This window comes from Pelodiscus sinensis, chromosome 20 (assembly GCF_052426305.1).
Source record: "Pelodiscus sinensis isolate ZL-2025 chromosome 20, ASM5242630v1, whole genome shotgun sequence".
Classification (NCBI taxonomy): domain Eukaryota; kingdom Metazoa; phylum Chordata; order Testudines; family Trionychidae; genus Pelodiscus; species Pelodiscus sinensis.
In genome coordinates this window covers 12,355,065-12,381,654 of record NC_143071.1, presented here as the reverse complement: position 1 = coordinate 12,381,654, position 26,590 = coordinate 12,355,065, and the positions used below count along the sequence as shown (strand labels likewise).

Genomic DNA, 26,590 nt, shown 5'->3' with positions numbered 1-26,590 from the left:
GTAGTTCTTTCTTCCACATTTTGACAGTTGATTGACAACATAGAACAGCAGTGGCTTAATGATGCTAATTTTGTGTGGCTTGTTAGTTAGATTTAGTTGAAGTTGAAGAAAAAAAGTGATGTTTCCCATCTCTGATCTCGTATGTAACAGAGAAGGACCCTGTAAATAATTCAGAGGGATAGCCATGTTAGTCTGTAAGGGTGTGTCTAGACTACAGGGTTTTTTTGAAAAAACTTCCCCTGCATCTAGACTGCTGCCATGTTCTTTTGAAAGTAAATCGAAAGAACGCGGCAGTTTTTTCGACTGCAGAAAACCTCGTTTTATGAGGAATAACGCCTTTTTTCGAAAGTGCTCTTTTGAAAAAAGTCACTATGTCATGCAAACTGTGCTTTTTCAAAAGAGAGCATCCAGACTGCCTGAGTGCTCTCTTTCGAAAAAGTGACTTGCTCTTTTGAAAGTACTGATTGTAGTCTAGAAGCTCTTTTTCGAAAGAGGCTTTTTCAAAAGTATCTTTCGAAAAAGCCTCTTTCGAAAGAGGCTTGCAGACTAGACATAGCCTAACTGGAAAACTTAAAAAAACAACGAATAGTCTTGCAGCACCTTTGAGACTAACAAAAAATGTAGATGTTATCATGAGCTTTTGTGGGCACAACCCACTTCATCTGAAGAAGTGCTCTAAACATAGTCTGGGATCGGTTTCTCCTATAAGCTATATGCTTGTGCAGCTGCTCAAGAGAGATTCCAGTGCTGTCCAGCTGATTAGCAGAGTGCACGCAGCTAGGTTTTTTGTTATTACTGGAGGTGCACATTCACACATATCTTGGTGCACTTACAATTATTCTATACCATGGGTGGAAAAGATTGGCGGGAACATTGTCTGGAATCCATTAATATTCCTATAGGAACCAAATATGTCACCAGCTTCCCAGTGCACAGCCAGCTGAGTAGGATAAAGAAATCACATCCTGTATTTCAAATAAAATGTTGTGAGTACTTCAATTAAAGGCTCCTTTATTTAGGCATGTATAATTGCATGAGAGGAAAGGGAAAGCCCTTTCAGATTAAAACTAATTACAAAAAAGTCCCTGGCCAGAAGACAGTTTTGTTTTCTAAATTTGGTAGATCCACATGAACCATAATCCTATATTACAGGGAAGCAACCCCACCCTATCCCCACCGCCCTGTTTAATAGTTATTTATACTGTATTCTTCTCCTACAAACCTTCAACAATTACTGAGTTCCAAAACACATAGGCTGTGTCTAGACTGGCCAGTTTTTCTGGAAAATCAGCCGCTTTTCCGGAAAAACTTGCCAGCTGTCTACACTGGCCGCTTGAATTTCCGCAAAAACTTTTGCGCAAAAGGGCCAGTGTAGACAGCTGAGATTTGTTTTCCGCAAAAAAGCCCCGATCACAAAAATGGCGATCGGGGCTTTTTTGCGCAAAAGCGCATCTAGATTGGCCACAGACACTTTTCCACAAAAAGTGCTTTTGCGGAAAAGCGTCCGTGCCAATCTAGACACTCTTTTCCGAAAATGCTTTTAACAGAAAACTTTTCCGTTTAAAGCATTTCCAGAAAATCATGCCAGTCTATACGTAGCCAATATGTACTAGACATACATAACAAGCACATGAACTATAGAAAATGTAGGGTACTCTTATTAGTACTGGTTTACATTAGAAATATTAAGCTTCTTATATAAACCCATAAGGACAATCTTTACAGTATATCCTGCACTAATCACACACAGCAAGGTACATTAAGAGCTATTAAGCTGGGGATCTCTTTGTGCTTAGGTACTGGAGAACATGCTGTATTTCCTCTTTGACCATTTCCTTGCTCCTGTCACCAACTGTCCTGAAATTCAACATTCTCCCCATATACTCTGTGTCTGATATGTAAGAACATTCCATTTTTAAATACTCTTGACAGTGTCAATATTCGCCGTGTCCAGACTCAGGGGTTTTTTCGGGAAAAGTAGCCTTTTCCCGAAAAAACTTCCCCTGCGTCCAGACTCAAGCCGCGTTCTTTCGAAATTATTTCGAAAGAACGCGGCTTTTCTTTCGATGGCGGTAAACCTCAATTTATAAGGAAGAACGCCTTCTTTCGAAAGTTCCTCTTTCGAAAGAAGGCGTTCTTCAATGTAAAGAGGCCGTCTTTGAAAGAGAGCATACAGACTCGCTGGGTGCTCTCTTTCGAAAAAGCGGATTTCTCTTTCGAAAGATCCGCCTGCAGTCTAGATGCGATCTTTCGAAAGAGGCTCTTTCGAAAGATGCTTTCGAAAGAGCCTCTTTTGAAAGAAGCCTGCAGTCTAGACATAGCCTTTGGTTGCTAGTCACATTCTCATTTCCTTTCTGACTTGTTCTTCTCTGTCTTCCTCAGGAATCAAGTTTCAAGAGATGAACTTTGGTAATGACTAGTGGTTCTTTCAAGCTTCTCTGGGTATCTTTCAGTTGACAGAAAGATTTAGCCAAACTGTGTCATTGGCCTGTAATAATGTTTTCATCAGTCTGCAGAATCACTTCTCCAGAAGGCTCTATCATATCTTTAGCATGTGCGTGTACACTCTATATTTTCAGTTAAGACATTCTTCATGCCCCTCATTTCAAACCCATGGATGGCTTGGGGTAGTAATGAGATATGTCACCAGTGCTTTGTCCACGGTGTGGTGTGTCTAGATTATTCTAATTTTAGCTAATCTAATCTATGTTTTCGTATTACAATTATCACCCTAGTATGTGGCTGGCTTTAAATATGATCGCAAAAGGATACAATATTAGAGGAGAAAATCAAAGGTTGGCTAACCATGGGAATGTTTGTGCTCTCAGCTTGGCAGTATGGATACAGTGTGAGTGGGCAGCACAGCCCAGTGAATAGGACATGCATAGACCTAGATTCTATTCCTACTTCTGCCACTGATTGTCTGAATGGCCTTGGACAAGTCACTTTATCTCTTTGAACCTTTGGTTCCCTCTCTCCCATACCACTGAGGAGCTCTGATCTCAGTTGAGGCCTGTAGGTGCTACTTTGTCATGGTTAGTATTAACAGTAACAATACTGTAAATCTGTTGTTTTCAGGAAGTGATTTTGGATTTACACCAGATGAGGAGTTTTCCCCATCTGCTTTGTTCCTTTTTTAATATTTCTTTATTGGGAATGACTAGGCAAGGAATACCAGGCTTTCCTAACACAAGACAGACTATTCCTGCCATTCTACTTCCGTGTTTTTAGCTTCAAGTTGTCCATGACAATATTATGATTTTACTGGGTGAGTTTCCTCTGCTGTTACCTCTAGTGATTTCCCTATGTTAAGTAATTGCTACTATCTAGACAACTGAAAAAAATGTTGAATTGTTTCAGTGGCCAGTTTTAGCCTCAACTAATTATGAGCCCCATAAGGGATCAGTGATCCTTCTCCACTGGATTCCCCCCATTCCCATATTGTAGGTTAATATTAGCCTTGAACAAAATTAATCATAGCATACAGTAGGCACCACAACCAGCTGCACTACTGATTCTGAGAAAACATCCTACTTTCTAATATTGCTTTTCATTAAACCCAGATGGGACTCACCACTTGGCCTTTTGTTGTGGAGTGGAGTTTATTTATTTTGTGAAGAAGAGGAGGCTGTTTCCTGGCTGAAGCTCTACCTACTGGCACAGATAAGAACACCCTGGAAGAAAGTTTGCAAGCTTTTTCAAGGATTTGGAGGGCAAAAATTGACTATTATGATCCTCATTTGTTCAGTTGTCAGGGAAGAATGATTGGAAGATGAAGGCAAAAAGCTTGCTGAATAAAGTTCTGTTTGTTGAAGGAGAGTGGATAATTCTAAGATTCTCATTGGGGTCTTAATTTAAAAATAATGCGGTTCTGTAAAATGCAATCTCTGGCAAACATCACAAAGAAATGCACTGCTGGAGTGCGGGGTGTTATGTTAGTGGACTGTCAATATTAAATCTATCTTTCATCTGAAAATCTCTTGGCCAGTGGTGAACAATAATCAGGACTCCGCTAAATGTTTTCGTTACCTGAGCATCCACAAGTACAGCCACTCTCAGCTCCCATTGGCCATGGTTTGCTGTTCCTGGCCAATGGGAGCTGCAGAAAGTAAGGTGGGCTGGGCCATCTTTTCCCACAGTTCTTATTGACCAGCAATGGCAAACTGTGGCCAATGGAAGCTGCAAGCGGCCATACCTTGCGGAGGTGGATGAAGCGTCTGGTGGCCGGCCAGGGGCTAACCCTGGAAAACCACATCCAGCCCACAGGCCACTTATTGCCCACTTATGCTCTACTCACGTTACATGCATTAATGATTTAAGCTTCACTACACTCTGTCAGGTAGATATTTTACAGTTCAGACATGGAGGCTCAGAGACTGAAAACACCAGTTTTTAAAGGCATTTACGCACCTAACTCACACTAAAATAAATGGGAAAGAGGCACCTAAAAATCTTTCAAATTGTGGCTCAAAAGTATCACATCCACTGGAAGTGTAACCTGTGTCTCCTCCCAGGCCTATTGGTTATCCCTCAGATCTCCCCTTAAAGGAAGAGATCATTGCATCTGAATCACCCTAGCAATCATCAAGATCAAAATGTGAACCTTCTTTGCAAGTGGCACTGTATTCCCTATTCCATTTTTAAACTCGTAAGTTCTCGGTCTGCTTCAGCAGTGTCTGTGGTCAATATACCAATAACAGGGTTTTCCACTGGAAAATTCTAGTTGGTCCAAATTGAAATGCTCTGCTAGAACATGTCGATTGTGATGAAATTCCAGTTGAAGACTAAACCTTTATCATCTAGGTGCTGGGGGACAGGGAGAAAGTGAAACACGCAAACAAGTTCCCTCCAAAATTCTACCTATACTTTTGGGAAAGTGTGGTTTTAACGAGTCCTGACCAGGCAGGTAGTAATGGCTGCACTCATGTGATTCCTGTTGGCAGAGGGAGTGTTACCATCATCAGAATTTTTGTATATAAGAATCATTACTTCTTCCATTTTATATGAAAAAAAGATTTGACAGAAGACAAAAAATGGGGTGCACTTGAAAGAAGAGTGGTTTAGAGTGACAAAATATGGGAAGGAAATACATTATAATACATAGCACTTTTAAGCCCCAGGTCTTGAAGCACTTTCCATAGGAGGTCAGTATCATTATCCCCATTTTACAGAAGGGAAAACTGAGGCACAGGGCTGTGCTGGGACTGGTCCAATGTCATCCAGGAGGCCAGCATCAGAGCCAGAAATAGAACCCTAGTCTCTTGCATCCCAGTCTAGTGCTCTATGTGGCTTTGCAAATCTGTCTGGGTCACTTGACTACTATAAGAACAGGAGTTTCATATTTGCCTTTTTGTGCCAGAGATGTTGCCACCTTACATCTCAGTTCAGCTGATCATCATCTAAAAAAGTAAGTAGGGACTCAAGATTGGAACCTGTCATCTCTCCTTTTGATAGCAGAAAGAGGCTGGTTCCCTGTGTTGTTTTCTTGTTTATGTGTTTCAGCTGATGACATCAATGCTGTCAATTCCAAGTCTTCAAAGGTTAGGAAGAAGGTCTCAGAAATTATGAGATTTAATAAAATGGGGGGGGGGGGGAGCTATTTGCTGCCTTGTTTTTTGAATCCATTGAGAACATTTGGGTCACATTTTTTTCATACTTTCTCGCTACTAGAATATTTTTTTTAATGAAGGCTGCGGTTCTCTTGTAGATACAGGAGTCCAAGTACATCATGAAAAACACCAAATGTCACAAGACTCGGGATAAAATTCCATGCTTTTGCAATGCAGTAATTATATGCACATCCAAACCTTGTTTACATGCTGGCATTTCTTCTTTAAAGCCCTAATAGGTCAGGTGCAACAAAGTCCAACTTCCAACGGTATCATCTGTGCCAAAATTGTATACCAAACTAGTAAGCTAGTTTATCATGAATAGTGCCCTAAAAACAACACCAATTTTCGATGTCTTTCAGAACCAAGATTCGTTCTTTTGGCTGATGGGGAAAACACTCAGGGCATATTTACACTAGGAAATTATTTCTAAGTAACTAAATTTGAAATCTGCCTGACGAAAGCTCATCACCTAATAAAGTATCTTGTTAGTCTTTAAAGTGCTACATAACTTTTTTCCTTTTGTTTTACCAAGATCAGACTAACACGGCTACCTCTCTATTAAATTTGAAATAATTACTCCTGAAATAACAAAATCGAAATAGCTTGTCCCCACTACGGGGGAGCCTCAAAATTAGTCTGAGGCAGGCTTGGTTTAGAGTTTGGCTTGGCTCGACTTAGAGCCTCAGGAAGCACTGGGGAGTAATTATTTCAAGTTAGTCTGGGGAGCAGTTATTTCGAAATAGCAGCAGTGGAGTGTCCACACTACCACTATTTTGAAATCACTACTTTGAAATAAGTGTTATTCCCTGAGGAAAGCAGGAGTACAGATTTTGAAAAAAAGCAGTAGTGTGGACACTCCGCTTATTATTTTGAAATAAAGAGGGGTTAATTTGAATTAACTCCCTAGTGTAGACCAGGGCCCATAGTATAAAAAGTACTTAGTCCTCCATGGCAGCAGAGGATAAATGGTTCCTTTCTAGCATTTAGATTTCACTATGGTCTATAATGCTGGAGAAAAATCTAATGGCATCTTGAATAAAACAATATTCAAAAGCCAACCTATATTTTAAATGAATCCCAACCCTGCCTTTAAATAACCCATGATAAAATGTAGCTCTGGATTCAGATCTCAATTTAACAATGCCGGGGACGTATCATGAAACTAAAAGGGTTTCCTATCCCTTGTTACATTGTGTTGAAATTAAAACCAACACATACTGTGCCAAAACTCAAGTGTGTTTTATTTTCTGTGGTACTGTATATGAAATAGCAGTTCCACAAGTCTGATACATGTTTTCAATAGGACTCATGTTGGACATTCAGGTGCTTGGATGCATCTCATTGCAGAATCAGGGCCTGTATGCATGTATATATCATCTGCATGTGCAAATGTGTGTATGTCTGTTCCCATATATAAAACACACATGCACATAAAGAAATAGAAACAGAAGTAACACTCCTTGGGCTCACAGAAATAATATAAGCAAAAAGATATTCAGTCAGACTTTTTAGCATTGTATGAATTCAATTAATTTTTCCTTCTATCACACCTCATAATTTTTCTGAACAGGGACTATTAATCCTTCCAAATTGTACAGAAGTTTGTGGGATAGCTGTAAGATCACCAAACTCTGACCTGGGAGGAAATGAGTTCCTAAAGGCGAAAAGCAAGTATTTTCTTAATTAAGCCACCTAAACTGCCTGCTCTTGCAAACACGTATTAACTCAATTCAGATGAACTCAAATTAGCACTTTTAGCGCAAGTGAATATGCGCTTCACTGGACCAAGTAGCCTTGTTTTCTAACTGATATTCAATCGCTTAACAAAACTTCAAATTGTTCTGCCTATATGTCTCCTGTGACACCTCGGAATAAATTAATATTAGGGTGGCAAAGTGTGAATGTTTTCAAAGTGTTTTATGTTCAGAAAAATATATTTAGCAGATATTTGTAGCAGCTTGTTACATTTTTACACATTTTTGAAAGCCTTTGTTTTGTAATGATTTTTCTGTTAATATACTGCTAGCTGGAGGAAGTTGAGTTGGGACTAACTCTACTTCCTTTCTAAAACTGGATTCCATGAACATACAAGGGGGTCGTTTCATAACCTAGCGTGCCTAGTACCTTGAACGCATGAATTAAGTGAGTTTGGTGTAAGAAAGAATGCTTCAAATAGGGATTCTCTAGCGGAGACCAAGAATTATCTTAGTAGCGATTTGAAAGATAAAGAACTCTTCTATGACTAGTGATAGAAATGTAGCTGTGTTAGTCTGGCGTAGCTGAAACAAAAAACAGGTCTATGTAGCACTTTAAAGACTAACAAGATGGTTTATTAGGTGATGAGCTTTCGTGGGCCAGACCCACTTCCTCAGATCAAATAGTGGAAGAAAATTGGCACAACCATATATACCAAAGGATACAATCACAAAAATGAACACATATGAAAAGGACAAATCAAATTTCAGAACAGAAGGGGGATGGAGGGAAAAGTAAATGTCTGTGAGCTAATATTAGAGGCGATAATAGGGGAAGCTATCTTTGTAATGGGTAAGATAATTAATGTCTTTGTTTAGACCGAGATGTAAAGTGTCGAATTTAAGCATGAATGACAGTTCAGAGGATTCTCTTTCAAGTCTGGTGTGAAAAGGTCTTTGAAGCAGGATGCAGGTAATCAAGTTGTTGAGACAATTCTCTTTCTGGTTGAAATGGCAAGAAATTGTTTTTCCTTTGTGATCCTGTCTAATGTCTGTTTTGTGTGCATTGTTTCTTTGGCGAAGTGTCTGGATGAAATATAATTTATGCTATCATGTGCCGAAAGTGTCCGTCTGCTATGTACATTGGACAAACGTCTCAGACACTTTATTGTATCCTTCGATATATATGGTTGTGCCAATTTTCTTCCACAATCTGATCTGAGGAAGTGGGTCTGGCCCACAAAAGCTCATCACTTAATAAACCATCTTGTTAGTCTTTAAAGTGCTACATTGTCCTGTTTTTTGTTTCTTCTGTGACTCTGAGCCTAACTGGAGACTGAGTTGACCCACAATATAACTTAGAGGAGCACAAGACCTGTTCTAAATTACACTGACCCTTGAGAACATGGATCTCTTATGGGATTCCCTATCACCTTGGGATCACCCAGGCTTGTCCAGAATCAATCTGTACACTTTGGGAAGAGCAAGAAGTAAGAGGCCACTCCAGAAGGTCTGAATTTGGCCCACTATTCCTGCCTTTTGGTTTGAGCTGTAGCTCTCTTCCTCCCATCTCTGGATTGCTGCCATTGGTGCCCTAACCCTGTCTTCTCTCAAATTAAAGAATATGGGACTAGAGTAGTATCCTTCTTAAGTACTTTGCTGAATCAGGGGTCAAATATGGAAGACCATACGAGGAATCTTATCTCTGCTTAGAGTCTCCTTAACCAAGCAGGAAACAGGTAAATGAACGCCTGAATCCTGCTCTGAGAAGTTGAATGGTGAAAAGTGGGAAATCAATTCAGAATCCTTCTCCCTCCCCCCATGTATTATAAATTAATTTATAACCCATAAAAATAAAAAGAGACGCTCTAAGCATAGTATAGCTTAGGGTACATGATCAACCTCACTATAGAACAGGGATTTCCTTCTAGTCCCCTTTGGATTGCAGGAAAGAAGTTGCAACACCAGTGGTGACTAAATGGGAAATTGTAATGATGTTGAGGTCTACTAAGAGGCTGGCATAGCTGTATTTGAAAACATCTTTGGGGCTCGAGGGAGGAGATAATAGATGACCCTTTGAAACTATTAGTCTAGTTATGTAACAATATTAAAACTCTCTTCTCCAATGTATTCTGACAACATGCTGGGAGATCCAGTATAGATCTCTTATGCTTCGTGTGGAAAAGTGAACCTGAAGTTTTGGTCCCGGTCCGTATGTGAATGAACCAGGCCTTTTATCATTTCATTTATAGAAAAAATGGGTGTTTTGTTTGTCTCAGATGAAGAAAGGAAGGTGTGGTTCAAGCACTGGAGTGGGATTCAGATGATTACTTGAGGTCCCTGCTCTGCCACTGATTTCCTGTGTGCCCTTGACCAAGTCACCTAGGCTAGGTCTACGCTACAGAGTTTTTGCACAAAAACTTGTGGAGCATCCACACCTCAATTGTGTTTTTCTGCAAGTAAAATACAAGAACAGAGGGGTTTTTCCAGTGTAGGTATTCCTCCTTCTACGAGGAATAACTCCTTTTTGCGCAAGAGTTCTTGTGCAAAAAGGTGTGTGTGGATGGGGACCAGGGTTTTTTTGAGGAAAAAGAGTCAATTGAAAAAAGCACAGGTGCCCTGGTGGCCATTCTGTAAATAGCAAACAGTTTCCTTTTGAGAGAGCATCCATGTAGTCTGGACGCTCTCTTGTGCAAAAGCGCATCGCTTTTTCGATGCACTTTTGCAGTGTGGACGTGCTCTTGTGCAAGAAGTTTCTGTGGAAGATCTCTTCTGCAAAAACCTTCTTGTGCAAGAAGCCTGTAGTGTAGACATAGCCTTAGACTTTCTGCCATGGTTCCCTATTTGTACAATGGGGATAACAGCAGTTTGTCTATTTAGTATATAAGGAATGTGAGGCAGTGACTGTCTCTTCCTGGGAGTATGTTTGATGCCTAGCACGATGGCCCCTGCTCTCATTTGGGTGTTTAATGATATGAAACTCACCTTAAGAGACCAGTAGTACTGGCTTCTTCTTGGGTATGTCTACACTACAAAGTTAATTCGAACTAACGGATGTTAGTTCGAATGAACTTTGATAGGCGCTACACTAGCGCTCCGCTAGTTCGAACTTAATTCGAACTAGCGGAGCGCTTAGTTCGAACTAGGTAAACCTCATTGTACGAGGACTAAGCCTAGTTCGAACTTACTAGTTCGAATTAAGGGCTGTGTAGCCCCTTAATTCTAACTAGTGGGAGGCTAGCCCTCCCCAGCTTTCCCTGGTGGCCACTCTGGCCAACACCAGGGAAACTCTATTGCCCCCCTCCCGGCCCCGGACCTCTTAAAGGGGCACGGGCTGGCTACGGTGCCCGTGCCAGGTGCAAGCCTGCCAGCACCCAGCTAGCAGACCCTGCACCTGGCACTCCATGAGCCAGCCACCCGATGCCCCCCAGCCCTCCCTCTCTTCCCGGGACCAGGCTGGTGGCTCCCGGGAGCTTGCCCGGGACTGCAAGAGGCGGGCACCCGCCTGGTCTAGTGCGGACATCATGGACCTCGTCCACGACCTCCGCACTAGGCACAGGAAAGTGGCCGTCTAGGGCAGGAGAGCTGCCAGCCTGGCCACCCAGGAGCAGGTTGGCATGAAAATCAAGGTGGTCCACTGAGACCCCCGACCCCGAGCCCTGAGCTTACAATGGCCATACTGGGTCAAACCAAAGGTCCATCTAGCCCAGTAGTCTGTCTGCCGACAGCGGCCAACCCTAGGGACTCTGGAGGGGATGGACCAAAGACAGTGACCAAGCCATTTGTCTCGTGCCATCCCTCTCCAGCCTTCCACAAACTTTGGGCAGGGACACCACTCCTACCCCCTGGCTAATACCACTCCATGGACCCAACCTCCATGACTTTATCTCACTTCTCTTTAAACTCTGTTCTAGTTCTAGCCTTCACAGCCTCCTGCAGGAAGGAGTTCCACAGGTAGACTCTTTGCTTTGTGAAGAACAACTTTCTGTTACTAGTCTGAAGCTTGCTACCCATTCCTTTCCTTTGGTGTCCTTTAGTCCTTCTATTATGGGAACTAATGAAAAACTTTTCTGTATGCACCCTCTCCACCCCACTCATGCTTTTATTAGACCTCTATCCTGTCCCCCCTCAGTCTCCTCTTTTCTAAACTGAAAAGTCCCAGTCTCTTTAGCCTCTCTTCATATGGGACCTGTTCCAAACCTCTGATCATTTTAGTTGCCCTCCCCTCTCCCACCCTCTCTCTTCCCCTCTCCCACCTCCTTTTCCCAGTCTCCCCGAGTTTTGTTCAATAAAGAGAGAGTATTTTTGACCACACGTTTTCTTTATTTTGTACATCAGGAAGAGGGGCTAGGGAAGGGTAAGTGGAAGGATGTGAGGGAGGAATGGGGTACGAGCCCCCGATGGGGAGGACTGGGCTGGCTCTGCGGGCTTCTGGGGGTGGAAGCTCTCCTGCAGCCCCCCAATTGCCCTGTCTACCCAGATGGCAGCCTGCGGCAAGTGCAGCCAGTCTGATGGCCGAGTGCTGTGATGTGCCCAGTGTGGGGACTCAGGGCACTCCAAGCCAGGACTGCTTTGCAAGCGGGGTACCCCTGAGAACTGTCTGTCCGGGGTGGGGGTTGGGTCCCTTTAAGCACAGCCCTCGACTAGCCTGAGACAGCAGCTCCACGCTCTAAGTCCTCATCTGATGCCCTGCCGGCACTGCTTCCGGACATTCTTAACCCCGGTTCAGGGTCCACTTAATGTGGACATGCTAGTTCGAATTAGCAAAACGCTAATTCGAACTAGTTTTTAGTTCTAGATGCACTAGTTCGAATTAGCTTAGTTCGAATTAGCTAAGTTAGTTCGAATTAGCGCTGTAGTGTAGACAAACCCTTTCTTCTTCTTTTAATCCCTACAGTCTGCAGACACTATCAAAGTTATTGCTTCACTTGGACTCAAAAATTGACACTAGTTCACTGTTTCACGATAGACTCATTCATATGCTAGATTGAGGAGGGTGGATAGTTCCCAGAAACATCCCATATTGCTGCTGAATCAGAAGCTGGCAGTAGTGACACCTGCCTGCAGTGCACACATTTGTTTTTAAAGCACATTGTAGTCATTTGTGCAACTCGGTTGTCACAAACCTTAAGAACATAAGAACAGCCATACGGAGTCAGACCAAAGATCCATCTAGCCCAGTATCCTGTCTTCTGACAGTGGCCAATGCCAGGTGCCCTAGAGGGAATGAACAGAACATGTCATTATCAAGTGATCCCTCCCATTCCCAGTTTCTAACAAGCAGAGGCTAGGGACAGAATTCCTGCCCATCCTGTCTAATAAGTATTGATGGATAGATTTTTCATGAATTTATCTAGTTCTTTTTTTGGACCCTGTTAAAGTCCTAATCTTCACAACATCCTCTAGCAAGGAGTTCCACAGATTGACTGTGCATTGCATGAAGAAATACACCCTTTTGTTTGTTTTAAACCTGCTACCTATTAATTTCATTTGGTGACCCATAGTTCTTATGTTATAGGAACAAGTAAATAACTTTTCCTTATTCACTTTCTCTGCACCAGTCACGATTTTATAGATTTCTATCATATCTCCCCTTAGTCTCCTCTTTTCTAAGCTGAAAAGTCCCAATCTTTTTAATCGCTCTTCATATGGCACCCCTTCCAAACTCCTAATTATTTTTGTTGCCCTTTTCTGACAATTTTCTAGTGCTAAGAACATGAATCTGGAAGTGGATGAAAGTGTCTCACTTTCCAATAGATTCACTCACCTTATAGCTGATGAGTAAATGAATAACTTTTTTTATATATCTCTGGTGTCTTTCAGGAAACTGTTTCTGCCTTGATTTGTACTCTTTTCACGCCAGTTTTAGTCAGTGGAACTTTTTTTTCCTTCTTCCTAATCTAGAAATTGCTAGTTATGAAAAGCGTGTTAATTTCTGTTTGTAAAATGTGTTCCTATTACTTGGATGTAAACACTGTTGCATGGCTGCTGGGAATAGTCCCAACCAATCAATATGGGACATAAATTATCTCCATGAGGAGCGGCTGAATAGATGGCATAATCAACATGAAATTGACAAAATATCACAGCTGCACTTTGGCTGTTGACAGCTTCATTATTCCTACGGCATTCAACTGGGTAATTCATTTCTGAGGAATAGCAATATCTCCCGACACATCTAATGGCCTCAATGTAATTTTGCAAGCTTTTTGAAAATGAATGCGCTCCCTTATGTCTAGCTTTGCCCTGGAATGGAAAACAATTATTGCAACCATTAGCTAACAGCATTGGATCACTCATTGTTTCATCATAGGGCAGTAGCTCCAGAAGGAAACATTAGCAGTAAGTTCTGATCTATATATGGGTGGCCTTAGCAGCTGCTTTTTGATTCATAGTCACCAATGATTAGAGTCTTCAAAGGTCTGCTCGTGTTCTTTCTCACACTGATGTTACACTGAAGTATCTTCATGGACCTCAGTGGAGTCATTCGTTATTTACACTCGTGTGAGAGAATTCAGACCCCAAGTGACCACAGGAAATGCACAGGCCTGTTTCACTGAAGTCAAGGACAGGTTTTCCATTAACTGAATTGGGAGCAAGATAAGCGTCGTATGAAGTTTTAAAAAACCCTAATATTATTTGGGTTCCTTAACTCCAAATTTCACATCCAGTTTTCACCCCCCCCCCCCCATTCTTTTGAGCAATTTTCATCCTCCCTGTGTGCACAGGGCCAGACTCTTGACTGGTGTAAATTAGTTTAGCTCAGTGCATAGTCTGTGCCAGGGCTGAGTCCTGGCACTTCTAGGCTTAGAAGTTCATTGCTCTGGCACCTCCATGCTTGCCATATTACTTAAGAATGTAAAAACCATTGCTTGTGCTATGGCACAGAACTGCTCAAGCCCCGGCACCTCTTTCATTATCCATTGAGCACTGGTTCAGCTCCTTTGCCTACAGCAGCTCACAGACGTGGAGGATCTGGCCGATCATATGCAAATGATTCCAACTGAAATAGGTCGTTTGCCTGGTAGTAAAGAGTTGGACATGGTGTAATTGGGACAGCTCAGTGTATGTGCATTTCTGCTCTTCCATGGTCCGTTCTCATGCCTGTGAAGAACTGGGTGAATATTGCCACCTATTGGTTGATGACATAAAAATCTAATCTTGCCTAGTTACCTGGAGATGGAACACAACGTACTCACACTTAAGTATGTGCATTCCCATTCAGGTAACCAAAATGCTATGTATGTTATCCCCGTGCATAAGAAGAAAGTAAAAATCTGATCACTGCAATTGATATCCTGCAAAATGTACTGTTTGGCTGCTAACGTATTTATTGTCTAGGCATTAGAGGCTACTGCAGGATAAATATTATGTTAAATATTATGTTAGACAGCAAACTAGGGAGGCCATTGTAAATGAAATACATAGCAAAACGTACCTCTTCAGACTGACACCTCGGCTGCTGGAATGTAAAATGGCTCAGTCAGCAATATGCTGGCTGCAGCTCGCCCTGTAAGGGGATCCAAAGAGGGATGTGAAAATGTCTCCACTGCCATGTATTGCTTCATTAGTGCAGTCTGTGGAAATGGAGTAGTTGGACTATTCAGCTCAACTAATTAAGCATGAAATATGGGCGGCTGGAATATTTAAATAACTGATGTGTATATAGGTCAACCAATGGAATATAAGTCTTAATCGCCAAAGTCTAGGAACGTGTGAGTCCCTGCACCAGATCAGACAAAGACGTCTGACTGCTAGTTTTATCTTAATCCCAATTTCCTATTCTCTCTATGCCTCTTGGGCTTTTCTTCATCTTTAGAGATAAATGTAGGTGTCTCTGGAACTCATTTAACTCTAGTTCAGTTCAGAATTCAGAATAAGGAACTCTAATCCAGTAACCTTTCCTGATCGTTTATTCCATGTTTCTTATCTTTTATGAGAAGTTGCAACACAGTTATCTCCTTATGGTACTTATTCTTACTTTAATAAATGTTATTCTATGTCCTTTTTTATCTGGACTCGTGATCAATGAACTTAAAACCATGTGGCAGGAAAGGTTTTCAATTCATTAATTTCAGTTCAAGTTGGCAAAATAGTTATTTTTTAATACGGAGCCTGGACAAGAAAAAAAGTATTTGTTTTATGTTCTACCAACTATTTGCACTAAAGGATATGGAGAAATACTGAACACCATGAAAAGATAAAGGCATGAGGTCAAATCCAAAAGCCAGCCTTCAAAATGATCAGTTCCCACCTAGGCTGTTGAAAGCAGAGGGATAGTAAATATTGGCACCAGAGGAGGAATCACCAGGAAATAGTCATGAATGGACCAGTTGTATTAAACTGTCATCAGACTCTGTTTTGCCCTAACGCAGCCAGAGCGAGCTGTCATCCATAGGAGAGTTCCCCAAGGAAAGGACCTAGCTCTCGTCCAGACCTGTCCACTAGTGCTGACTGAGGTCAAATATTTTAAATCTTTATTCCAACTGGTATCTGAGGACCCCATTCTGTGGCTTTATTTGCTTCGGTCGACTTTGTGCTTAGGCTGTGGGGTAAGATAAATGAACTACGATAGCTCAGATTTGCTTCCAAGCTAGTCATCGGACTGCATCTGCTCCTTTAGATATTCATCTGTCCCACAGGGTGGGATAAGGTTCTGCAGAAGAGAAGAAAATTGCTTTAAAAAAAAAGAAAAGGGAAGTTTCTAATCTGCGTAGTGGCAGAGGAAAAGCTGGACAATATGATCCCAGTGTTATGGGCACAGTTACGTCTGATTACAGAGTGAACTGGTAACCCCACAGAGGAATCTTCTCGGACTCCACCAGTTGGAAGAGAACCGGAGGAAGAGTGGGTGGGACCAGGAGCAATGTATATCAGCCCCCCTCATTGGTCCCACAGAGCCTGGGAGCAAATACACACCAGGGATGTACTCAAGTCCCTTTTCAGAAAAGCACTTACACATGCATTTAACTTTAGCCATGTGCCTAAATCTCATTTACCTTGAGTAGAATTAGGCACATGCTTAAGTGCTTAGCTGAACCAGGACCTAGGTATTGTTCCTATTTTTCCTCTCATCTGTAATCTTTGTGGGAATGAGATACTTGTCACTGTAATTTACAATGGGCAGCTGCAGAAATTATTATGGTAGAACAAGAGGAGTATCAGGATATTAGCTGAAGAATAGGCAGCAAGAGCAAATTAAAATTCCTCAGAGACAAAGGCCAACCCACTGTGCTAATGTCTACAGCTGGACAAATAATTGGTACCGAATAACTGGCTGGATGAGTCTGGGCACTTTTTGTGCTTGTCCAAATAACGAAGTAGACCTCCACTTCCTCAGATTTGTGTGTTGTTAGAATTTCCTCGTGGGTGTTCTTGTGATGTTTCTTCATGTCCCACGCTCTGTGGTTGGACGCCAACCCGATTATTCTGGATGTTCAGTGTGTGGCACTTTAAATCTGAGTTGTGTCGGCCACTGTATTTTTTCTGTTTCCTGATTCAGGAAGAGCAGGACTTGAATCTGGATCTTAGTGCACACACACCTCTTTCTCCCTTCAGCTCTCCCCCAGACTTTTTAAATGTAAATATCTTTGGAAAACTCATAATTGCTCAATGAAGCAAAATATAGGTTGACAGTCTCTTAAGCGAGATTCTCTTGCGCGGCAACATCCATGGTCCAGCACTCAAGCAGCAAGGATCCCTGCAGGGCAAGCAGAGCAGTGGGCTGCCCACAGGGAGCTGACGGCAGGGCCGCCAAGTGTGTGGCCATGGGGCTGCCTGGTGGGGATGGGAGCCCCGGCGTGTGGCATGTGGTGCATGTGCCCTGGCATATGGCTACCCAGAGCCCCAGCACATAGCTGCCCGGCGGGTTCCAGAGCCACAGCAGTGATGGCTGCCTGGTGGGTTCTGCAGAGCGGTGGGGCCAGCAGGCGGTGGGGAGCTAGCCAGTGGTGCTGGTGGCAAGGATCCAAAAATGACCTCCCCTGGTCTGGCAAAATCCCTCATCCGGAGCTGGTCAGGTCCCTAGGGTGCCAGACCAGGGAGGTCCAACCTGTAGTTGTTTACCCGTCAGCTCTACTGTATACCAATGTGAATAGGTTACTAGGCAGAGTGAGACCATCTTCAACTCTGCCACTAATTTTCTGTGGGACATTAGACACTTTGAAATCATTTTAAGCAACTTATAGTTGGAACAAGAAATTAGTGACTGTATATTCACCAGCGCATGAAGTGCTTTGTGAAATCCTAAGATAACGTTAGAAACTGATTCATTATCAGACCAAGTTACTTTTCACAGAGCTCCACTCAGATGTCTGAGATGAACTTTGATAACAAGACCAGCACGTGCTGTTCAACCTGCCAGCTGGAATAGAATCCTGACCTGAACTGAAACGAAGTCTCTTGTCCTTCTTTTTGAACATCTACACCTCTATTGCCTTGAAATGACTTTGGTCGGCTTTCGAATACTTGCAAACCCACACTGAGGCTAGGTCTACACGAGGGGATAAGTTCGAATTAAGATACGCAACTCCAGCTACGTTCATTGTGTAGCTTGAGTCATAATATCTTATATCAAATTTTGGCGTTGTCCACACTGCAGGAAGTCGACGGGACTAAGGATGTGGAGGGGTGAATAATTGACCAATCATGTAGTCATTACAATTTGTATTGACTACACGATGAGTCAATGGGAAAAGGTGCTTTGTACCGGCTTGCACTGGTCCAGGAGCTACCCATGCTGTTGCTCTGCAGTTTAAATGTAGTAGGAGTCAGGCAGGCAGGGAGCCCGGCTCCTACTACATTTAAACGGCAGAGCTGGGGCGAGGGTGGGTTCCCGACCAGAGTGAGCCAGGACAGAGCTAGGACCACTGTGGCTCTGCGACTGCGGCTCTGCCGGGATTGGGCGGCTCTTACTATGTTTAAGAGTCAGAGCCACAGTGGTCCTGCACCAGTACAAGCCAGGACTGACCAAGGTTTCTGTGGCTAGGGGCTGTTCACGGTTGCCTGAGCTGGCCACAGGCAGAAGCTGCTTCACGGCAGCATCCCTTACTCTTCTGCTGCTGCCTCTAATACCAGGGAGTCTCTGGTCCAGCACCCTCGGGTCCTGACCGGTCCCGGAAGAGGGATTTTGCTGGACCACGGAAGGTCATATCTGGCCCCCCTCTACTTCCCCGCCCCCCCAGCCCTGGATCGGCTGCCAGCATGCTGGCTGGCTTCCCTCCTCACTCACTAAGTCAGGCAGCTCAGCTCCTGCTCCACTGTGGCGTGCTGGGCTCTTGGTTCCACTGGGCAGCCTCGCTGCAGCGGACCAGGCTCTTGGCCCCGTCCAACTGTGGGGAACCCAGCTGCAAGCCTTCCACCAGGACTCTCTGATCCTGGAACATATGTGATCCTGCCAGACCATGGATATTGCTGGACCAGGGAGTCCCAGTTAACAAAGGTTCAGCCTGCAGGGGTGACACATGACAGAACGAGGAGCAACGGTCTCACGTTGCAGTGGGGGAGGTCTAGGCTGGATGTGAAATAAAACTATTTCACAAGGAGGGTAAGTGGCACTGCGGAGACAGTGCTGGGGGGAATCAGCTTTTAAGCCAGCTCCCCACAGCACCGGCTCCTGTTCCCACCACTTGCTGCCTCTGATACAGAGGTAGCAAGGGGGCAGGGAAGTGAGTAGTCAAGTAGTTGACGCGACTGCCCAATAAGCTTAGGCTTATAGGGTGTCGACTACTTGCTTACATCCCTAGATGGAAGCACGCTCTCCTTCAGCTTCCCTTACTCCTCATAGGAGCAGTACTACCGGTATCGACAGGAGTGCCCTCTCAGTTCAAATTAGCACGTCTTCGCTAATTTGAACCCTGTAAGATTGACTGCGGCAGCTTCGATCTTCTCTGTGGTGTAGATATGGCCTAAATGCCCCCCGCTGGTATAAATGAGTGTAGCTACATTCACTTTGATTTACACTAGCCGAGGAGTTGGCGCTGAAGTTTTATATGTGAAACCTAAATTAAAAACTTGGGAGCAAAAGGAAGTTTGATGTCATTAAGGGACTACAAGCTGAACCTCTTCTAAACTTACACTGTCTGGTCCAGCAACATCTATGGTCCAGCAGGACCATGGATGTTCCAGGACCAGAGAGTACCAGTGGAGGGCTGATGGCTGGGAGCCCAGTAGGACGGCAGGGCAGTGGGCTGCTGGAAGCAAGTCACCAGCGGAGTCAGGATCTAAGAGCATAGCCACGGATGGACTGCCCGGCAGGGCTGGGAGTCCACCATGCTGCAATAGGGCTGCCCAGCTGGCCAGGAAGCCCTGTAGAGCCAGGCTGTGGGGCTGGCAACTTTGCACTGATCTGACTAGTGAGCCATAAGCAACTAACATGTCAGCTGCAAGCAGCAAACCTGTAGACACTAAAAATAATTGTCATGCTAGTCAGAGTTCCCTGTAAGCTGATTGGCAGAGCACCTGCAGCTGCCCATGTGTTTCTCTTGATGGTGCACATCTTCATATGCCTCACTGCACATAACACAATTTATTCCGCACACACATGGAAACAATTAGAGGGGATATTGGTGCTAGCCTTCGTCAATGCAGACCTCTCCTCAGCTTCACTAGTGTGACGCAGTATTCCGTATGCATTATGAAGACATGGTTATGATATGGATGATATGATATGAATGTTTCACAGGTAATACATTTTTTCTAGTTTATTATTTAATCCAGTTTATGTAATTTCTAACGGGAGTGGAAGGTGAGAGGCTGCGCCTACCTTCCTTCACGTTGAGAAAGGAGATGAACATTCTCTAACTTTGGATTTGTACTTCAAGCGGGTTGGATATCTGGGTTCTGGGGCAAATCCCCTTTGATGAGACTTCCCAGATGTGATCTCAGTGTCTGTATTTCTGCAGGTGGTGGTGGGCCTGCCTAGGAGCTTTTCTGGCGGAGGCTTTAGTGCCTGGCTTAGCAAGACAGAGTTTAAGAGGGGCCCAGGCTGGCAGAATAGGTTGACTCAGTGGTCTCCCAGCACCTCATTTGGCACCACAAGGGCCCCAACCTTTCCCAGCTAGGTTTACAGACATCTGACACCAAGTCTCAAAAGATAAATTCGTGTTCTTAGAATCATAGAGTTGGGAAAGTCCTCAGGAGGTCACAGAGTCTAACCCCCTGCCCAAAGTAGGACCAATCCCAACTAAATCATCCCAGCCAGGGCTTTGTCAAGCCGTGACATAAAAACTTCTAGGGATAGAGATTTCACCACCTCTCTGGGTAATCCATCCTACTGCTTCACCACCCTCCTAGGGAAATAGTTCTTCCTAATATCCAACCTAGACCTCCCCCACTGCAACTTGGGACCATTTCTCCTTGTTCTGCCATCTGTCACCATTGAGAACAGCCTCTCTCCATCCCCTTTGGAAACCTTCTTCAGGGAGTTGAAGGCTGCTATCAAATCCCCCTTCACTCTTCTCTTCTGCAGACTTAATAAGCCCAAATCCCTCAGCCTCTCCTCCTAAATCATGTGCTCCAGCCCCCTCATCATTGTTGTTGTTCTCTTCCTCCATACGACTCAGCTTCTGCCTAGCAGATTAATGAAGCTGTAGTTAGTTGAAGGCCATGATCACTGTTAATTGACCCTAATCTGAGGATCATAGGTTTGACTATTAACCAGAGATGGGCTCATGCTGCAGAGCTCTGAGATCCACTTTTCAACCTGCCTGAAGTCTGGTTGGGAGGGCTTGGTGCAGGCCCAGCCTTAGTGTCATAGAATTTATAAAGATTAAGAAAACCTGATTTGATCAACTTCACTCTTGTGTTTGCAGCCATGGGGGCATATAACCATTCAGCCCAGAAGTCAGAGTTGTCTTCAGCTGTCCAGCCAATTCTGCTGCAGGCTATGGAAGGACAGACCCCATTTCAGGTGGGAGCATAGGGACAGGTTTTGCTCTGGTATAAGCAGGACGCCACCCTGCAAGAAGCTGGGCACTCTCAACTCTTCTTTGAAGTGGGTGAGACTCAAGCATGCCCACCGTCTCCCAGAGGGTGTTCAGCTGAGTAATTCCACTGCGTCAGGGGGGTTACTCCGAGCTCACACTGACAGCACCCACAATAGTGCTTTTATGTTGCCTACAAGAAACCAGAGGGCAGGCTAGTGGTATCTTGAGGCCCATGCCTGTCATGCTGACCAGTACGGTTTCATTTTCCCTTGTACCCCCTTGTTGGTCTGTTTGTATCCATCTATTGTTTTAGACTTAAAATTGTAAGCTCCTTGGGGCAGGAGCTATCTCCTTTCATGACTGTGGCTTCTCAGTGTTATGATAATACAAATAATAATAACAACACTAAAATTGCTGTTATAGACAACTGATCATTACATATCTCAAAATGGGGCTCAGAAACGGTCTTTTTATTTTTTTTCTGTTGCTAGGTGCTTTACTTTCCTGGTGGTTTCAGTGGAACCAGCCAGGCAATCCCCCAAATGCAGAGTGCTTTGCTTGATCTTCTCTGTTTATCTTCAGTCCAACACATATCCACATTTTTAGCATTCTGAGGTTTGGTGCGCTTGTTCCACATTCCGACCTTGTAACATTATTGCTAGGTTCAGTGGGATCCAGGTGTGTAGCCGACAGACCCTGGTCGTCGGCAAGTGGAATGGAACCTGGGACCTTAGGAGCTAAAGCAGTGATATTTTTTTAAAAGGAGAGGGGTTTTTTTTTGTGTACAGTAGACAATGTAAAACGTGTGTAAGCCAGAGGCACTGAGACCCCAGAGAAGAGAGAGCAAAGTCCGCTCCACCTCCTTAGCTAAGGAGCCAGCTGGCTTTTAGCTCATGTCTCAAACTCCCAGCCCATAGGTCAGCCTCAACTGGAGTGATTGCACAATCTGGCCTGAAACTCCCATCTGTTATAGGCTCCTAACCCCCACCCCTTCTTGCCATTGGCCTCCCCCCTCAGAACCTCATTCCCAAGGATGTGGCTTCAAGGATCATGAGTGGAAGGGGGGGGGCAAGGTCTGGTGTAGTGCAATGACAGTGCTCGTGCCTCCACCTCACACTCCCTGTGATGTCAGGAGCTGCAGAGAAGTGGAATGCACTGAACGAGTGCACTTGCTCACTCGGCTCCTGCCGCCACACAATTCCCAAAGCTGCATCCTTGGGGATGGGGTCCCATGGGGGGGCAAAGACCAGAAGGGGCAGGGCTTGGGAGCCAGTAATGGATTGGCTGCCTCTGGTCCACTGGGAGTCCTGGGCCGGATTGCACAATGGCTGCGGTCGGGGATGGCCCACGAGCCAGGAGTTTGAGATCACTGGGCTAACACCATGAGCCTCTGCCACATGAGCTAGAAGTCAACTGGCTCTTTGCTAAGGCTGTAGAGCAGACTTCAATCTCCCTTCTTCGTGAGCTAAGTGCCTCTGGGTTACACAGGTTTTACATTCTCCACTGTACATTTTTAAAAAACCCAACCCTCTCCTTTTTTTTTTTAAAGGCGCTGTTTGTCTACAAGGCTGTATTATCAAAATCATTTAAAATTAATTCATAGGGACCTGTTGTAACTGAAATTTAAGTGGCATTAAAGTTGTACTTGCTGGGGGTGGGGGGCAGTTAACTGGCTTAATAACCTTTTAAAGATAACCTATTCATGCTGGGAGCTTTGAAATGATCTTGCAGATGTCCCAGAGCTATATGGATATGGTTGCTGCTTTTGTTGCTATGATTGCAGACTGCTGTATTGGTAGCTTGACAAAAGAAGGAATTGTACATCATCTGCAATCATGAATTCCTGGACAAAGTATAGGGCTTGGATTATTTTTCTCTTATTGATTTAACTTAGAACTAATTGTTTTAAGAGGTCTGCATTAATGTCTTTTTGTTCCTACTGAGTGACAAGTGATTACAATTCCTGTGTTGTTTACTCTGGGCAGTGATTATTTGCTCTACTTGCATGCTGTGTTGATCAATTCTTAGAGATACAACAGGCTAAAAGCATACAGAAGTCATGGCATCTTTGACTACAGAAACAAGAGCCTTAGATACCAGTCATTACTATAGCTGCAGTGCTAAGAGTACAGGTAGTGTTAAAGCATCAAACATTTTACTTCACATGTTTTATAATTTGCTTATCTTTTATTGTTTTTGTTTTGGATTTTTTTTTATTTTATTTTTTTGCACTGAGATTTAATCAGTGATCTTGGAATTCAGTAATTGCTTCATTTTTATTCATTCCTACAGTATAGGAAACAGGTTAATCTGTCCAGGAAAGAAAGCAAAGTCAATGTGAAATATTGAATGAAGATAGTGGACAATTACTGCCAACTTATTCCCATTCTGAATTGTACAGCCTACACTGGTAAGTTAAATTTAATTCTCTAACTCATATATTCTCATGCTAGGTGTTGGTGAATGAAATCACTTAATAAATGTGTGTTTTATAGTTATCTGTTTATGTATGGTTTTTTATCAAATCTTGCAAAGTTAACACTTCCAGATCTATGCTGTATTTATGTGGTGTACCGATGTATACAGTATGTTCATATGTGTATAATCGTCGTACACCTTTATGTAATTCAGGGATTTGTTTCCTGTTTGCAATGTGATTTTAGAAACGGTGCATGAATATTTGAACAGTTGTTTCCCCAAGATGAAATAAGACGCTTTCCAGGATAGGTTATCTAAATGGATTTTATCTGAACTCTCCACTTTTAAACACATTCATATTAGGTAAGGTTACGTTAATAGTGCCTGGGGGTGTGATCAGAAACCTGATTGCATGTATTAGATGGCATTGTGCCCGGCATGAAACATACGTTGGGACACTTTCCTTTTTTAATTGCAACATGCTATTCGAGAGTGATAATAAATAGCAGAGTCTGCATGCGATGGCTATTACTAGCATAAAATGTCTGCAGCAGACTGCCCGGTGATTCAGATATTTATTATCGGAACCATTTTTGTTGTGATTTTTAATTCTTAGAAAAGTGGACTACCAATGGTATTGGTTATGCTCAGTTAGGATGTGAGCAGCTGCTTTGCATACTCCCCTGCAGAGCTCTACCTATGCCTCCAGACCTGCAGCACATTTATCATCGTAGCACTCGATTGACTATGACAGGTGATAGCCAGCTAGGTCAGCTATTGTGTTGGCTATTGTGATGTGCCCAGAGATCTATTCAGAACAACTCGGAAATCACCTACACTCATTTGATTTGTGACCTAAGTGAGAGAGGGGCTGAGTTTTCCGGAGCTGACAGTCTTAAAGGTATCGACCCCTGTGTTCCACCTAGCACCTAAAGAGTCAGCTGCTACCAGTTTAACTCTAGCAATCCTCCGTCCTTCATTGCAGCACATCTTCAGTTGTCCCCGTGTTAAAACATGAAGATGCATCTAACGTGCAACTTCAGTGACAATCGTGCATGTTTTGCCGTATCATCTGATGCAGCTATGAAAGCTAACCTGGGTTTCTGATCAAAGGAGCATAAAATGCTCTTACAAAATTATTATAAAACGCTTACCGGCCAGTTTTAATCTCCTTGTATTTGGATCCGCTTTGAATCACAGAATCATTTGAGTTAAAGATGGAAAAGACCCCATAGATTATCAAATTAATTTCCTTCCCAGGGCAGAATAGTTCTGAGACTTTATTGAGTCTAGATTTCATCAGTTCCCTTGGGAGATAGCTCTCCAGCATAATAAGATCACATTAGAAGCTGAACCTCTCTAGTTTGGCACTTTCTGGCCTAGCAACATCCATAGTCCAGCATGATTTTAGTGAGCTGAAGGTCCACTTATCATGGGTGTGGCTAAGTTTTCTGTGATCCCATAAAGTTTGTTTACATCTACCAAACATGGCTCGCAGTGTTTTGTGCTGTTATTTAGCATTAATTTACCCCCAATTATCTTCTAAGAGCCCAGTAGGCAGTGGAAGTGTTGGTAATGCTGCTAGATAATATTGACCTCCCACAACTAGGCAATTTCTCTGGTTCGGCACCTTTCAGGAGGTCCTGAGAGTGCCAGACTAGAGGCATTCAACCTGTACTAGAAAGTTTTACCCAATATACACCATACATCCTTTCCTTTTTCTCATCTTATCACTCTTTATTACAGATCTTATTGTGCTGTTCTAAATACAGTAATCTTCTGTAGTATTTCACATTTTACAAACATTGTATGAATATAGTGAGCAGGACTCCAATGAATTTGCATTACATTATTCCCAACCATTACTTGACTGTTGCGTGCTTAGTTCATGCAATGTTTGATGTACCACTGTTCATATCTAAAAATAGCACTTTGAACAGTTTTCAGGTCATTGGTTACCTCAAATTGGATCTATGTGGGTACTATACTGTTGCCACATAAAATAGATACTGTCACTGAATCACTGCATGTTTTATACCTATGTTTAGTCAACCTCCTCTTTGACCTATGTCTCTTTGGATAAAGAGAAACACCCATGTGGTTCTATGGTCAGAAAATGTATGTTTATCATATATGTATAAATAAAATATTCGGTATCTTTTGTATCACATCTTTCATCAGTGGATCTCAAAGTTCTTTACAAGTGAGCCATATATTGTTACCCTCATTGTACTGATGGGGAAACCGAAGCAGAGAACAGTTAAAAAAACTTATCCAATGTCACCCCGCAAGCCAGTGGTAAAACCAAGTCTCCTGACACACCATCTAGTTCCTATCCATTGGGAAATCCTTCTTTGCACCTCCATATTGGTTTTAAAGATCACCTGTGGCTAAATCGTCTCTGGGTAATTAGAGAGACAAGTTGGGCGAGGTAATATCTTTTACTGGACCGACTTTCTAGAGACAAGCTTTTGATCTACACAGAGCTCCTCTTCAGCTCTGGGGAAGGTACTAAGAGTATCACAGCTAAATTGAACAGACAGACTATGTGCTAACTACTTAGGCTAACCAAATGGACAGTTCAAGGTGAAGTAGCCAGTAACTCATTTTCCACCAACCTCTTCAAGGTCAGTGTCAGAAGCAAGCACCCTACGGACCAGGACACGCCAACCTAAAGTGGCACCAGACGCTGCCAGAACAACAGATGCAAACCCTGTGCACACATTTCCACTGCTGTAATGATCAACTCCTCCTCCCCCAGAAGATACCTTTCAAGCTCCATGGGTCTGACACATGCCTATCGCCACATGTGATGTACTTCATCCAATGCACTACATGTTCTGATAACAACGATGGGGGTTGAAACCAGACTAGCACTACATTCTGGAATGAGCATGCACAGTAAAGTGGTAAAAGATAAAAATATCCTATCGTGTGGGTG

At 43.4% G+C, this 26,590-nt stretch overlaps 1 protein-coding gene across 2 annotated transcripts in view; it reads left to right on the top strand.

The window, feature by feature from the left end:
• Positions 1-26,590, top strand: part of ANKFN1 (ankyrin repeat and fibronectin type III domain containing 1) — a 364,510-nt gene that overhangs the window by 207,668 nt on the left and 130,252 nt on the right. For both annotated transcript variants that reach the window (XM_075903834.2, XM_075903832.2), the window contains one exon: positions 23,524-23,641. The gene's annotated coding sequence lies outside the window, so the exon portion shown is untranslated. The remainder of the gene's footprint in view (positions 1-23,523; positions 23,642-26,590) is intronic.